General features: G+C 42.4%; 1 protein-coding gene and 1 long non-coding RNA gene across 8 annotated transcripts in view; one reads left to right on the top strand and one right to left on the bottom strand.

Moving 5' to 3' along the window:
* Positions 1-1,563, bottom strand: part of LPO (lactoperoxidase) — a 27,508-nt gene extending 25,945 nt beyond the window's left edge. The window contains exon 1 of one of the 3 annotated variants that reach the window (XM_072779844.1): positions 1,490-1,563. The gene's annotated coding sequence lies outside the window, so the exon portion shown is untranslated. Of the gene's footprint in view, positions 1-481; positions 696-1,489 lie in introns of those variants that run through there. The other 2 variants (XM_072779845.1, XM_072779843.1) reach the window with 2 other exon arrangements.
* The window catches only part of LOC140606439 (uncharacterized), a 27,168-nt gene extending 10,628 nt beyond the window's left edge, over positions 1-16,540 (top strand). The window contains exons 4-6 of one of the 5 annotated variants that reach the window (XR_012008749.1): positions 3,137-3,182; positions 6,310-6,539; positions 15,696-16,540. This is a non-coding gene — a long non-coding RNA (uncharacterized lncRNA). Of the gene's footprint in view, positions 1-3,136; positions 3,183-6,309; positions 6,540-11,437; positions 12,182-15,695 lie in introns of those variants that run through there. The other 4 variants (XR_012008750.1, XR_012008746.1, XR_012008747.1 and 1 more) reach the window with 4 other exon arrangements.
* Positions 16,541-16,829: the final 289 nt, after the last annotated feature.

The following is a 16,829-nucleotide window of genomic DNA, read 5'->3' on the forward strand; positions in this document are numbered from 1 at the left end:
CAGCAAACCCTTAAAACACTGCAAAGTTTTCACTGTAGTTTAGAATAACATGATAGCACATTGGTCTCAAGAATGCCATATGGAGCATGTGGCATTCTTGAGATGTTACTATTCTGTTACTATTTATCTGTTACTATTTATCTGTTACTGTTACTATTTATCCCCAACTCTGTGTGTTATCTCTTAGGCTTCAGTTTCTAAATGGACGGATGAGAGGTCCATGGTACTTTCTAGCCCTAAGAGTTTATGATTCTGTGCCTGTTTTCAGACTCAGAAAAGCTGCCTTGCCCCTCAATGGATTTAATCACATTCTCTCTTATGCCAAACAGGGATGAATTGCCATAGTGGCAGCCAAATCTGGCACCAGAAAATAGCCAATGAAGACAAATCTAAATGCAGTAGCAAGATTCTGAGAAGCCTTTAGGAAATTTCATCATCAACTTTGCAGAAGTCAGGAAAGATTAAAGTTAATGAATCTTACCTGCCAAGTGCCTTGGCCTCTGGTGGCAGCCAGCAGAGTTGTTCTGCTTGGAGGAGCTGGTGTTTTATAGCTTCCACCAAGAATTTATTTCTGGGAAAGGCCCAGAAGGAAAGATTTTGAGGGGCTAATGTGGCTAGGAGGAGACATTCAGGTTCAGCAGGAAACACCCTATGACTCCAGGCAAATGCACAAGGAAACTGCGGTGATTGGTTGACGCAATATCACTGACTGAGTAAAGTAGAACCCCTTCTTCCCATTTTCAAGGTTAAATACATGGTCTGCTGTAGTCATGGAAGGCAAAACTCCAAACTCTGAGCATGCTTGTTCCTCTTAAGCCCTTTGTGGGATCTGAATAGCTCTTAAAATTAGGAACAATTGAATGGCTCTCTTCCCCATTCATTTATTCACTGCCCTTTGATCATTCCCTTACTTTTCATCCTACTTTGTAGGAGCAGATAGATTTGTCTTTTTGGATTTAAAGCAATTTTAAAATGCTGACTTTTTTTTTTTTTTTTTTTTTTTTGTCAAAATTTCAAACTAGTGTCCCCTTTTTGGCCACCAAAGAGGTGAGAACTCTGGACTTGTTGCCAGAGTGGTAGATTAAGTCCCTGCTTCTGTCATTATATGGTTCTGGGCAAGTCATTCCATCTTCTGGTATGTCACATTCTCTAGTTACAAAATTTATAGTTGGTTTAGATGATTATTATGAGTCTATGACTTCATGTCTTCTATAGTGTGGCCCATTAAAAAATACCAATTATCTGAGATTCAAAGCCCAAATATGATATTATATACTACCCCTATCCCCAATGAGTTTGAAATTTCAAGTTCATTAGATCCACACAGGAAGGAAACAGGAAGGTTCGGAGAAAATAAAATTTCATCCCATTGTAGTTTACAGACAGACAATTTAAAACATAAGCTCTTTATGAAATTATACCTGGGGTTGAAACTACTTTGGGATACTGTCAGAAATTCAACAACCAAACATCAAATCCCTGGGTTTACCTTCCAAAAACTGATATCCCTTTTCTCCAGCTGATGGAGTATAGTCAAAAGCTGCTCCTCTTGTGATTTGCCCAGGCAAATGAACTGGGAATCTCAGAAAAAGGCAGCTGTCCAGGAAACATGAGTGTGGGACGTCAGCCTCCTCTTGTTTTCTTTGAAAGACATTTCTGCTTCTCAGCCAAGCATTGCTTTCTTTTTCTTTTTCTTTTTCTTTTTCTTTTTCTTTTTCTTTTTCTTTTTCTTTTTCTTTTTCTTTTTTTTGACCATTCTCTGAACTTTGGAACATGCTTCTTAAGGCTCTTGCTTCTGAGTTTTATGCTTTATGGGTTAACAAAGCTGTGTCTTTGGATGAATCCTGACCTAGTTGATTTTAATTGATTCGAGATGGAACTTTCTTCTAGAAAACCTGTGGGATAACACCACTTTCCTATGTGCAATGTACAGTGAACTTCTGGAGTCAGGGTAATAGCACAAGTCAGATTTGACTATCTCTGGGCCTTTTTTTTTTTTTAAGCTTTTATTTATTTATTCATGAAAGACACACAGAAAGAGGCAGAGACACAGGCAGAGGGAGAAGCAGGATCCCTGCATAGAGCCTAATGCAGGACTTGATCCCAGGACCCCAAGATCACAACCAAAGCCAAAGGCAGACACTCACCACCGAGCCACCTAGGCACCCCTCTCCCTAGGTCTTGATCATCTTATGACAAGATATGATATGTCCTAGGCCTGACCTTTTTTGTAATGGGCAAGTATGGGGCAGTGTCAGCTACAGACCACTATGGTCCTTCCTTTGTTTTTGGCACAAAGTATACCTGGAGGCAGTCACAGTGGACATATAACTGGCTTGTGGCTAATTTGTGTTTTTAGAACTTAGCTGACATGTGATGACATATTTTCATGGACTTATCTCAATCTAGGTAAATCTGTTTAGCAGAGTTAGTTATCTCCCTATTAGGGAATGGCAAGCTGGACTGAGAAATGGAGACAGGAAGACAGGAAGTTTGGTAGAAAGCTAAAAAGGCCAACAGATTCTCTTATATAAGCACAGAGATTCCAGGGTATTTTAGTAATAGAGCAGTAGCAGTTGGGAAATGAAGATAAAGTCCATCTGACCTCAGACATAGTTGGCTCTCCTTTATCACCTTCCAGAATTAGAATTCTGTTTTGTTTTTTTCTTTTTAAAGATTTTATTTATTTATTTATAAGAGACATAGAGAGAAGGCAGAGACACAGGCATAGGGAAAAGCAGGCTCCCTGCAGGGAGCCCAATGTGGGACTCGATGCTGGAACTCCAGGATCACATCCTGAGCTGAAGGCAGATGCTCAACTGCTGAGCCACCCAGGCATCCCCAGAATTAGAATTCTGAAGGCTGCACACAAAATCTTTGGCTGACCAAAGGAACACTCATGGTCAGTGACAAAGTGGCCACTCTGTTTCTATGAGGTGATCATGGCCCTCACCCTGTCCCATGGCCTCCCCACATCCCTATGATTTCAGATACCACCTTCCTTGGAAGCCTAGCCAGTCCCTTCCTCAGCTGTCTGTTTGCACCCATCTCCCAGTGTCTTGGCTGTCATTCAGACCTGAGCAGGTTATTTTTTTTCTTTCTTGGCTAAAATGCATTTCCTTTTGTTATTTCTCAGAACACCAAACAGACTTCTTGTCCCCAGCATGGCTCTGTATGCGAATGTAAGTTTTTTTTTTTTTTAAGATTTATTTATTCATTTGAGAGAGAGAGAACACAGAGAGGAGGGGTAGAAGGAGAGGGAGAGAGAGGATCTCAAGCAGACTCCCTGCTGAGTATAGAGCATGATGCAGGGCTCTATCTCATGACCCCACGATTATGACTTGAGCTGAAATCAAATCTTAACCGACTGAGCCACCTAGGCACCCCTCCATATGCCAATGTTTACCCTGTCTGTGCCTCATCCATTTGTTCTGCCTTAGAGAAGGAGGAACCCAGGTACTCTGGTTTAAGCTACCCTGGCTTCTAGAGTGGGGTAGAGATGATTAAGCTTCTCTGAATGCTGTATCTGGGCAGCATGGGCCCTTGGGAGGGATGGCACATTGTCAGGCAGCCCCCTTCAGAGCAAGGAGGGATTTGTGGAAGATAAAAATGTCTGGGATAATTTGTGTGCGTCCCTTAGCAGGCTTCATTGTCTCTCTAAGTATTTTGTAGTGGAGGATTCATTGGATTTTTGGTGGTTCCTGAGATTGACATAATATAACCCTGAATGGCAAACTTAGTATCAATGAGTTTTTCTAACTAGTCACAGCACAGCTGAGAACTAAAGGGCTGGGTCTTGTTCAGGGCCTTCCCAGGAATCTGGTGGAGTGGGAAGAATATTATCCCTTCTTTCTCTTCATCAAATGAAAATCCTTTTTTTTCTTTTTCTGTCAAGGCCATTCTCCTATTTCCCACTAGTGTTCTATCTCTCCTTCCTTCCTCTTAATCTCTTGTCTTCTTGGATATTCATTGAGCACCTGGCCTTATGAATGTCTCAGTATTTTTTTTTCCTCTTCTTACTCTCAATCTTCTCTCTTCTTAGCTTGCAAATTATGAATTTTGGTAGGTTTGCTTCAGATGAAAAAGGCATCAGATCTGTTCCCTGCCTTGGCAGTGTAATGTAGGGATAAGGCTAGGAGAAACCATAGATCTAAGAGTTCAGCCAACTCAGTATGCCCCCAAATAAATCCAGTATGGTTGGGGTAGAGATGGGGAGATAAGCTAACTGTCATATATGTCATGAATAAACTCAGGATCAGGGCAGCCTTGGTGGCTCAGTGTTTTAGCACCACCTTCAGCCCAGGGCATGATCCTGGAGACTCGGGATCGAGTCCCACATTGGGATCCCAGCATGGAGCCTGCTTCTCCCTCTGCCTGTGTCTCTGCCTCTCTCTCTCTCTGTGTGTGTGTGTGTTCTCTCATGAATAAATAAATAAAATCTTAAAAAAAATAAACTCAGGATTTTCAACAAAAGCAACCTTAAATTATTATCACTGTTATGTGAGGAGTCTGTTGAGGTATGCTTTGTGGTAAATCCACAGAGAAAATATCACTCAATAAGTGCTCCCTGTTGCTCAAGCAAACATGCGTATGAACATGCACACACACCGGGATCCCTGGGTGGCGCAGCGGTTTAGAGCCTGTCTTTGGCCCAGGGCGCGATCCTGTAGACCCGGGATCGAATCCCACATCGGGCTCCCGGTGCATGGAGCCTGCTTCTCCCTCTGCCTGTGTCTCTGCCTCTCTCTCTCTCTCTCTCTCTCTCTCTGTGTGACAATCATAAATAAATAAAAATTAAAAAAATTAAAAAAAAAAAAGAACATGCACACACATACACGAAACATGAAGGAACAAGTGGAAAAGTAAGGAGCACTGGAGTAAGACTCAGCAAGCCAGGTTCTAGTCTTAGCTTGTTGACCTTGGGGAAGTCACTCTTCATTTGCAGGCCTCAGTTTACTTATCTGAAAAGAGAGGTGGATCCACTCAATAACTGGTGCTTTCTGATGGCTCTGATGTTTAGCATTCCGTCATCAGATCCAGTAGGTCTTGGTACCAGTTTGCTTCTGCCCCTTTGTACAATCCTGTACAAATCCCAGATCCTCAGGTTCTCTTTGCACAAATAGGGGACCAGAATCCTATATTATTTACTTTCAGGGTCAGCTGGGAGGGGGTTTTCTTTAGTTCTGAGGAACAACTGAAATTAAAGAATGAGAGGAATCTTGTTGAGAAAGGGTAAGAAAATTTCTGCTGGGAATGTGGTCATTCTCTCAGTCACCCAAGTTAGAAACCAGAGAGTCCTAGGTGTTTTTACTCTTCTCCTCCTCCTCTTTCGGTTCTCCTCTCCCTCCTCCTCCTTTCCCTACTTCTCCTTCTCCTCCTCCTCCTTTTCTTTCTTTTTCTTTTCCTTCTGTCTCACATCTTGGTCACCAACTCTTATCCATTTGTCCTTCATAAATTTCTTGCATCTGTCACTTCCTTGCCTTCCTCACATTCTGGTTCTGCACTGAATTACCTGTTTTGCTCCAGTGTCACACCTTCTCACTGGTCTCCGCGCCACCCCTTCTCTCCATCCCCGCCCTCCTCTACACTAGAGTTTTCACCACAGAACTCCCACTACACAAAGGACAAAGTCTCAGGTTTTAGCCAAGTTTCTATCCTGCCTCCCCTTCTATCTTTCTCAGCCCATCACACATCACTCCTCTACCTAGGTTCTCCATTCCAACCAAACTCACCTACTCCTTTTCTCCAACATGCTATGCACATTCCTGCTCCTGTGCTTTTCCTTCGGCTGTCCTCCATGTCTCTTTTGTTCTCTCCCTTCTTGTCCAAGTCCAATGTTTAGCTCAAGCCCTATCTTTTCTATGAAGCCTTTCCTACCCGCCAAGCTCCCGAAAGCACTGCCAATTGGTTCTTTCCCCTTTGCTTTTCCTACTTATGATCTCTTTATGCATTTTTCTGTTGCCAAAATTAGATTATCAATATCTTACGAGCTCTAAATTATATTGGGAAATCATTAATATTTGTTTTGATTAGAAAGATGATGACAGTGATATGTAACTGTAAGTGGCTTACATTAGTCATTCAAGTTCAAGTTCTTGACTGTCAATCCTAAAGTTGGTGTCTGGAAACCATTTCCTGGCCTGATTCAAAGACTGTGACTATTTAAGGTGTAGCTTGAGGAAATCAATTCTGGGTTTTTCTCTTTTCTCCTTCACTTCCCCCAACTTAGAGCCCCACTGCCCATCCTAAGCTACACAGAAATAGAGCCAAATGATCATAAGGAACATCTGAGTCTTGGTCCTTTTATAGTTGGGAGAAAACAGCAGCTTGAATCCGTTTCTCAACTTTAAGGCGGAACTTCAACGCCTATTTCCCAGATGGCTGAAGAAACTTTCAGAAACAGCAGGACCCACGTGCCCCCAATCTTGCAGAGTTGCATCCGTAGGTGTCTGTGCTGGATGGAGGACATCTCTGAGAAGGCGCCGTGCTCCCCTGCTGACTAGCCCACCACTCGTGGGTGGTGCCTGCTGGGTGCCAAGGTGTGTACTTCCCAGACTAACTGTAAGTGGATGAGTTCTCACTACTTCTTGCTGGGGCCCCACCCAGATGATTTGGGGGTGTGCAAGGATACCATGCCCTGGAAGATTGTTGTAGAGGCTAGAATAGGGTGAGGTGCTTAAGCCAACTCTGTAATAGCATCCTTCCCACTCTGGTGGGAACCTGGGGTGGTGCCTGTCATTCTTCTTACAGTGTTAAAAGGGGACAGAGGTCTGGAGAGGGCAGTGAAAGAATCTTTACTGTTCTATCTTCTTGTTTTTCTCTCAAGAAATACAGACTTTTTGGGATGCTGTAGGATGTTCTTCTACTCTGCAAACAACAGGGCATGGGCAAGGCTTTTTATTTTTATCTTTTTATTTTTTTAAAGATTGTATTTATTTATTCATGAGAGACACACATAGAGAGAGAGAGAGAGAAGGAGAGAGGCAGGGACACAGGCAGAGGGAGAAGCAGGCTCCATGTAGGGAGTCCAATGTGGGACTCAATCCCGGGTCTCCAAGGACCACATCCTGGGCTGAAGGCAGCCCTAAACCGCCGAGCCACTGGGGCTGCCCGGGCAAGGCTTTTTAAACATCACCTCTGTGTACCTCAAACAAAATAGGACTTTGAGCAGGTACCCCTGGAAAAACCCGAGATCCTACAATTTCTTTAATAGTATCCCATTTTTAAATGGAATTTTTTAAGTTCTATTTTTTAAAAGATTTTTTAAAAAATTATTCATGAAAGACACACACACAGAGGCAGAGACACAGGCAGAGGGAGAAGCAGGCTCCTTGCAGGGAGCCCAATGCAGGACTCGATCCCTGGATCCCGGGATCATGACCCCAGCCAAAGGCAGATGCTCAATCACTGAGCCACCCAGGTGCTCCTTTAATAGAATTTTTATTTCAGAACAGTTTTGGATTTACAGTATTACTGCAAAGATAGTACAAATTTCCATATACCCATCCTTATCCCCATACCCATACCCAGGATCCAGGATGTTACATCTTATGTCACTGTGGTACGTTTGTCACAATTAATCAACCCACATGGTTACATTATTATGAACCAGAAGTTTGAGATCTTGCATTTTAACTTTAAAAAGCTTTCCTTTTGTGTCCTATTCCAGAAGTTAACTGTGTTGGTTTTTATATAAAAATTTTAAATTTACTTAACATCAAGCTGAAACAGACACCCCAATATGAGCCACATTAGCCTGTGCCCTATGTTCTCTGGGCTACTCTTGCTCCCCTGGAGAAGTGTCCAACTAGTTTGGGCAGTTGGAGTCACAGAGGTTGAGCTTGGAGTGGGATCAGAAGATCTCACTGAGTGGGTCCTAACAATCCAGGTCAGTAGCTGTCACTTGGTCACTTGGTCACTTGGCCTCTGAGCCTGGGCTACCTCCACTGGCAAAAGGGAGTGAAAGCAGCAGCCTGTATCATCGGGTGCTGCGAGGGACACCTGAGGTCATGTGTGCAGACACATAAAGCATGAGTCACATGTACGAGATGGTTATCAAGATGAGTTCTTAGCCATGGTGGGTGAGCAGCCACTGCAGCGTGAGCTTGTCCTTGAGACATCACATTTTGTGCTCCCTTGGCATCTTCTAAATCTCCACTTATAATCCCTGGGTGGCGCAGCAGTTTAGTGCCTGCCTTTGGCCCAGGGGGCGATCCTGGAGACCCGGGATCGAGTCCCACATCGGGCTCCCGGTGCATGGAGCCTGCTTCTCCCTCTGCCTGTGTCTCTGCCTCTCTCTCTCTCTCTCTGTGTGACTATCATAAATGAATAAAAATTTAAAAAAATAATAATAAATAAATCTCCACTTATAGTCCCAAGGAGGGTCCAAAGCTGAAACTAAGAAAGGAAGCTGCTTAAATCCTGTGTCCTCATTGCTGAGTTGCATGTCACAGAGGTGAAAGAGGGAAATGGCAAAAAAATTTTTTTTTGGCTTTTACTGTTGGACTTCCTGTACGTCTTAGTGACTGTGGGGACACCCCCTCCCCAAATGGCCTGCCTACTGTCTGATGAGAAAGAGAGAGGTAAAGGGAACCAGAAGGACCATCCTGTCCCCCAAGAAGCCAGCTCTTGGTTTTGGGAGATGTGGATGTTCATGGCCTAGGGACAGCAGCTGGCCCAGATAGCTGCCCTTGAACCCAGCAACCTGGGCTAATGGCTCCCACCTCTCAGAAGTCCCTGTGGGCCTGGCTTCTGCAAAGCTGGTGATGCCTGTCTCCTGGAAAATAGCTTTGCAGGGTTTCCTAGCCTTACATCTTAAAACCAGCCTGCAATGCCAATAGCAACCTATGTTTTCTCTCTTCTCTTTTGACTGCAGACCCTATGAGGCCCACCTAAATCAAAATACCTGGGCCCCTGAGTTGATGGCCTCACCATTACCCTCTCCTGTTCAAACCCTGGAATTTCCCCCCTGGACTCTAGCCCACTCCCTGGGGCACTGCTACTCCTGATAATTTAATTCAGTTCAGTACAATTCAAATAATTATGCATTGAGCAATTGTTTGGGTTACCTGAGGATACAAAGATAAATTGAGTCTGGGTTCTTCCTCTTAGGAAGTTCACTGGTTAGTGGAGCAGAAAAACATATAAAAAGATAATTGTTCATTTATTGAGCAAGTGCCTACCATGTGCTGGGCTCTTAAGTTCTGGGGATGCTTTGTGACTCAAGATTGATAGGATTTCTACCTTCATGGAACTTGACAGTGATTTTTAAAAATTACAAGTTAAAAAAAAAGATTTTATTTATCTATTTGAGGGTAAGAGAGAGCACAAATGGGGGGCCAAGGGGGAGGGAGGAGCAGGCTCCTCACTGAGCAGAGAGCCCAATGTGGGGCTCAATCCCAGGACCCCAGGACCATGACGTGAGCTGAAGGCAGATGCCCAACTGAGTGAGCAACTCAGGCACCTTTGTATCACACTTTTAATTGTGTAACTACAACTGTGAAAATGGCAGACAATAAGGGAACATATGCTCTGAAGGCATGTGGCAGGGGCCTAACATAGATGAGGGTAAAGGAAGCTGCCCTGAGCAAGGGGATATTTGAGGCAAGTATGAAGGGAAGTGGGCTTAAGTAGGGACATAGAGGAGTAGAAGGAAGATGTCAGACAGAGGTGGCACACACTGAGAACAGCCTTGTGCATTAGGAAGACAGTGGAGGGACATATGACCCAGACTGATGGGACTGTGGGCAGATCACCCAGAAACAGCCGTCAATCTGCCTACTTTCTTCCTTTAGGCCTGTGCCCACCTGCCAAGACACCTGCCAGGGCCAATCTCACAGGCCTCCCCTAACACTGGCATCTTTCCAGGCTCTCATCAGTAGCGCATCATGGTCCTCACTAGATTTTGCTTCCTTCCTATTCACGGGCCCTTCTCTGATCCCCTGAAGTGCCATGAATGTCCAGGCTCTCTCCAGCCCCAAGGTCTAGGACCAAGTCTCTGCCATCTCCACAAACCCTTCCCTATGTGACTCTGTCACAAGAGAGGATATTGGTGATGAGCAGGTAAGAAAAACAGGAATCACTGTCTCTGATTCTATCCTCCTGGAATTTATTAAATCTACAAAATAAAACTCTATAGCCTCAGATTAGGGCTCTGCAACTCTTGCTCACAGCTGCATCCGGAGCAAGAGATCATGGCTCTAACAAGCCCAGTTTGGATTATTCATGTTTGTGGGATATTTTCAATGTGTCACACAAGCCTAGATTTCCTTGCTATTTTTGTCTTTTGGAAAATTCTCCAAGAAACCCATGGTGGAAGTTCCTCTTTTCAACATAATTATGTTGTAGCACAGTAGGTTGATGGAGCTCAAGAAATCAATAATGTAGCTATTTTTAGAGCACAATGGAAGTCACTCTGCAAAAGGATGGAAAGAAAATGCCAACTCCCTAGGAAAGGGAGTGAGTGTAAATGTAGACTCTTAAAACAGGGAAATGTTTTGACCTTGTGTTGTTTACCATGTAAACACAGTGGGAGAATCACTGTCAACCTGGCTTTGTCCCATCCTGATTTATATTTGTTGGACTCTTGAAAAAAAGGAAGCTTAGAGTTTGAAATACATTTAGGAAGCTTCTGTTCTGGTTCAGTAGTTCCCAAAGACTGTCTGATTTAGTGGGAAGCTTGTTAAAAATACACATGTCCAGGCCTTGCTTGCTTCTGATCTACAGAATTTGAATCTCTGGCATTGGAGCTAAAGAAGCCTTATTTCTAATAAATCTCCTGGGTGAGTCTGACATGCACCAGGTTTGGAAACGAATAACCTAGTTGAACTTTCTACCTATCATTGGATTTCCCACTGCATTCCGTATACTCAGAGTGTGGTCCAAGGACCTGCAGCACTGTAATCTTCTAGGAGCTGTTTATCAATACAGAATCCCAAGCCCTATCCCAAACTTACCAACTCAGAATCTTCATTTTTCACAAGATCATCAGGTAATACCTATTTACATCAAAGCTGGAGAAGCACCACTCTTCCTCATCCTTGACCATCCTTGATCATCCTTGATGGCCACCAAGTCACAGCTTAAAACCCCTGGGTTGGGGACCTCATTGCTTTACATAGCAACCTGCTTCTTTGCTGGGTGCTTCTCTCTTTTCCTTTTTTTTCAATTAAAGTTTAGTCGACAGATCAGCTGGTTCTAATTATTGAGCAGCTTTTTTTAAAATAGTGAGTTCTCATTCACCATTCACTTGTATTTTCTATAAATATGGATATGGGCACATTCTAAATATGGATATAAATATGGGCACATTCTAAAAAGGTGACCAAGATAGACACAATCACATTATTACAATTTCAGCTATTTCTTTATTGCAGTTCACAGAGTGAGAACCTTTCTTAACAGAAATGTATTTTCTTCTTTCTCTGTTTTCACACAGGCCAGTGTGAGGCTAAGAATGTCTTTCATATGGGACGCCTGGGTGGCCCAACAGTTGAGCGTCTGTGTTTGGCATGATCTTGGGTTCAGGGATCAAGTCCCACATCGGGGTCCCTGTGATGAGCCTGCTTCTCCCTCTGCCTTTGTCTCTGCCTCTGTCTCTGTGTCTCTCATGAATAAATTAAAAAACCCTTAAAAAAAAAAAAAAGAATGTCCCTCATAAAACCCTACCCAGGGCTGTAAGTTGCTAACACAGTCCAACATCCTGAATTTTCTCCACCATCCTCCTGATGCAACAGCCTGCATGGTATATGGTCCCTCCTCAAGGGTATATTGGTTTAACTCCTTGCTGTTCAAAGTGTGGTCCATGGATCAGCAACACTGGCATCATCTGGGAGTTTGTTAAAACTGTAGACTCTTGGTCCCCCACCCTAGACCTACTGAATTGGAATCCTCATTTGAACAAGATCCCTAGATTTTTTAATTTCCCATTAAATTTCAAGAGGCAGATAAACCAAGTATATCACAACCACCCAAAAAGGATTGCTGACTTTCCAGCCCATGACCAAGCCCATCTCTTCAGATCAGCCAATTCCATCAGTTTAAGATCTGTTCATTGCAACAGTCATACTTATTGCCACCAAATTCTGCATTACCTAGCATGTATTTGCTGGGTCCAAGTCACCAAAAATCCAACTCAAGTTAGCCTAATTAATAGGGAAATTTTCAAGTTGGATGCTAGATACACAAGTAGCCATTATACTATTTGTTCCATATTTCTATTGTAACTTTTTTCATTGAAGTAAAATACACTCAACATAAAATTTAACATTTTAATCTTTTAAGTGCACATTTCAGTATTATGTGCGTTTACATTATTTTGCAACCAATGTCTGTTCCGTACTTTTGATCATCTGAAATATATATATAAAAGAAAAAACTCTAACAGGAAGTCTAGAGATAAGACAGTCTTCAGGGTTGACTTAACTCAATGACTCTGACTTCCTTTACCCTTCCTTTGGAGGTAAGATGGCACACAACCACATTCAGAGAAAGGCAGAGAATCTCACAGAAGAAAAAGAAGAGCTTTCCCAGAAATCTTGGCAAGACTCTTTTCACATGTCATTGATCTGAATTGGATCACATGCCAGTCTCTTAACTGGCAAAGAGATTTTAAACCTCATCAGATTATTGTCTTAGAAAGGTCACTCTAGTTTCAGTATGGAGAAGAATCGAGTGGGGACCAGAGACAGAGAGGTCGGGTGGTATCCAGTAGGCAAGAGCTACTGGATAGTGACCAGTGATCCTGGCAGTGGAGAGCCAGAACAAGATTCCAGAGATACTTATATGGCAGATTAACCTGACTGAGACCTTAACTCTATTTTCTTCTGTTGAAAGAATAAAAGTATTTTCCCCTCCACCCTCCCTCAAGAAAGCAATTAAAGCTTGTGTCTTGGTGGATTGAATTTTTCTTGCCTCCTGGGAAATTAACAACCCTTTGTTTTACACAAGAAAGCAAATAAGCCAACCATTCACCCACCCACCCACCAGGAGCAGCATTACCACCACCACCACTATACCCAACAAACCTAGCTCACAAAGGTTAGGGAACTCCATTGAGGTACTCAGTGCAGAAGGGACAGTAGAGAGGAAATGGCTTGGATTCTTGAAGCCTGAAGGGCTGGAGGGATTGCTAGTCACCTGGGAGATGCAGGGCCCAGAAACAGGGAACTGTAACTCCCACTCAGCTTTCCCAGATGGCACAGGACTTCTGATGAGTTGGTACATGGATACCTGGGACTAATCCCAAAGGCTGGCCATCCTGGGGACCAAGTTAGTCATGAGGAAGATGGGCTTGATGAGCACAAAGTAGCCCACTCCTGTGAGAGAGAAGGCCATGACTATCCCAGTAATGACGACAATGGAGTGGATGTCCTTCCAAGGCCCAGGGACATGACTCCAAGTCCAGCAAGCAGGAAGGGCTGCCAGTACCAGCTGACACTGGATTTCTCATCAGCTTTGCTGAGTGGAAACTTGGAGTGATCCAATTTAACCATGCACACTATTGTAATAATTCACATAATACAATTGAGAATAAATACGATGTATACCATGCTCTACCACCCAGCTTCACACTGTTTCCTCTGCCTGGATGCTCATTCTCCAGATATCCACATTGCTTGCTCCATCACCATCTTCAGGTAGTTACCTAAATATCACAGTTTCAGTGAGTGTTTTTATGCTTTCCCTTAAAAAACATTTCAAACTCTTCTCTTGGCATTCTTACCATCTTTCCTTGCTTTAATTTTCTTCATGGAGCTGACCACTCTATATTGTACCATGTTTTACTTTTTTCTTTACTATCTACCTGGACCATAATGTAAATTCCATGAAGTCAGAGACTGTATGTCCCTGGGGCTTAACACAGTGCCCCACACGTAGAAGACCAGCAATAAATATTTGTTAAGTTAATGAATGAATGAATTGATGAATTGTGGAATAAACTCATACCTACCACATTTTAGGGGCTTGGACAGCATTGCTAAGAATCCTTACTCAAAGCAAGTTGCATCACCCCCTAGTTTCAACCCCAGTAGCTGTGGCCAAATGATTTTTTTGAGAGAATAGCCAAAAACTCAACTCAAAATTATTATGTAGCTATGAATATAGACTTTCAAAAATTCATTGCTGATTCAAGGAAAGTCAGTGGGCTTTAATATGATTAAACTTGAAAGAAGCCTGCAGGTGGCAGAAAGTTCTGCTGCTTATTAGAATTTTTTGAAGACATTAATTTCTTTACATTTCTAGGAGGATACCAAGAAAGAAAGGAGCATGGAAGGCGAAGTTTAAAATCTCTATATTTCTAAAAATGGAAACTTCTTGGAGGGGGAGGGGCTGTAGAAGCTGATGTCATCAAGACTCCTACAATTCAGAACACTCCTATTGCTCCAAGCCTTGACACAACACTGAAGACCTGGGCTAACTTGTAGGGACTGTAGGGAAAATGGGGCTGCCCAAGATAAAAAGCAGTTAATAATCAAAAACTGAGTATATTTCTTGGGAAAAGGCATTTGAGATCTGACTAGGGCATATGAATGAACTGCTTCAGAAGCTGAGTACTGGGTACTGCTGACTTATCTTATTCTCTTACCAAGTCTGGTAATGTCAGTGTGCAAATAACCATGTGGTACCGCCTATTCCACCCGTGGGTACACTGCCTGGAAGAGACTAGGGAAAGATAGGGATGGCCTGAGTAAGTTGGCCTAGGTTTAGCTCCACTCCCATACCAGTGTTTCTTAGGATCACCTCCCTCAAACTTAATTATAACGGATGCTGTTGGTGCCCTGCCCCGGTCCCCTTGACCAGCTGCTGAGCATATTGACTGCCAACTGCTTACATGCACACCTATCTCAGGATTGCTCTTGGCTGATGGGTGTTCCCTAGCCCAGAGGTGCCTAAGAAGTTCCATTTTGCTTCTTTCAGGGAGTCAATTCTTTAATGATCCCTGATTGCTTTGTAATACAGAATGGTATGGTAGTTAGAAACCAGGGTCTGGGTATGGGAATAACTAATTGGCCTATCTTCAAGTCTGTTGATTCCTTCTTCTGCTAGTGCTAATGTCCTACTGAGGCTCTCCAGTGAATTTTTCACTTCCTTTATTGTTCTCTCTGACCCCACCAACCCCAGAATTTATATTCTTTTAAAAAATAAGTTATATTTCTTTTTTTTTAAGATTTTATTTATTTATTCATGATAGTCACACAGAGAGAGACAGAGAGGCAGAGACACAGGCAGAGGGAGAAGCAGGCTCCATGCAGGGAGCTCAACGTGGGATTCGATCCCGGGTCTCCAGGATCGCGCCCCAGGCCAAAGGCAGGCGCCAAACCGCTGCGCCACCCAGGGATCCCAATAAGTTATATTTCTTTATTGATAGTCTCTGTTTGGTGAGACATCATTCTCATACATGCCTTTAGTTCTTCAGACAGTTTAGTTCTTTGAACATATTTATATAAAAATTATTTTCATATAAACATTATACATATATGTCTATCTGTCTATCTGTCTATCATCTTATATACATATATATAGATGAGAGATTCAGGAATCATGTCTTTCCTGGATATACACACCACCCTGCACATGTGTGTTGCCTTCTAGAATTCCAAGATCATACCACAGCTTTTGAAAAGTTTCATGAACATTTATCAGTCTCCAGTTTTTCCTTTCAAGTTTTTTAGTTAGTTTCTTGTTTGTTTCAGGTATTATCATCACCTCAAATGGCTGCAGTATTCAACAAGTGCAATACTGAACAAAAGCAATGTTGGTGCTTTTGACATTCCCCCTCAGGGAAAAGGCTGTTCACTGTAAGCTTGAGCTGAGGAGAGGAAAGAAGGAACAGGACAATTAAGATGCCACACATCTCATTGTTCCTACTGAAATTTGGCTGTTTTGCTTGAATAAATGCTCTTTGGATTATTGCATGCTTTTGGTTAATTTCCAGATTTCTAAAAAAGTTGATTTGGATAAATGTTGCCATTTACTGCTTTTATGAAGAAGTCGGTTTTTGAGATTCTTCCTCCACCATTCCAGAAGTAGTTTTTTTTTTTAAACTGTCTTTGTTTTCTATTTAACTGATTAATGCTCTTATATTTATTATTCTTTCCCTGCTTCTTACTTTGGTTTTAATTTTCTTCCTAGTAATTATTATTTCAATCTAAATTGAAATTTAGATTACTGATTTGAAAGGTTTTTGCTTATAGAAGCATTTTGTTTTACATTTTAAAAAGACTGATTGATTGATTTGAGAGAGAGAGCACAAGCTGGCAGAGCAGCAGGCAGAGGGAAGGGAGAAGCAGGCTCCCCGCTGAGCTGGGAACCTGATGTGGGGCTCAATCTCAGGACTCTGGGATCATGACCTGAGCTGAAGGCAGACACTTAACTGACTAAGCCACTCATGAACCCCAGAAGCATTTTATGCTAAATTTCCCTTGAAGCATACCCAACATTTTGATGCATTGTATTTTCATTTTTATTCAATCCAAGATATTTCCTAATTTCCATTATGGCTTCTTCCTTGAAAAATGGATTGTTTAGATGTTAAATACTAAATACTTAGAGTTTCCCAGATAACTTTGTTTTTGATTTCTAGTTTAATTCTGTTTTGGTATTGGAATGTATTTTATATGATTTTGATCCTTTAAAATTTATTAGACTTGTTTCATAGCCCAGAAATGGTCTTATTAGTCAATGTTTCATGTGCACTTGAAGAGAATATGCTTTCTGTTGCAGACTGAAATATTCTACAAATGTTGATTAGGTCAAATTGACTGATGATGTTGTTCAAGCCTTCTATAAACTTACTGGTTTTCTCCCCACATATTTTATTTACTAAG

The sequence above is a fragment of the Canis lupus genome, chromosome 16 (assembly GCF_048164855.1).
Source record: "Canis lupus baileyi chromosome 16, mCanLup2.hap1, whole genome shotgun sequence".
In the NCBI taxonomy this organism is placed as follows: Eukaryota; Metazoa; Chordata; class Mammalia; order Carnivora; family Canidae; genus Canis; species Canis lupus.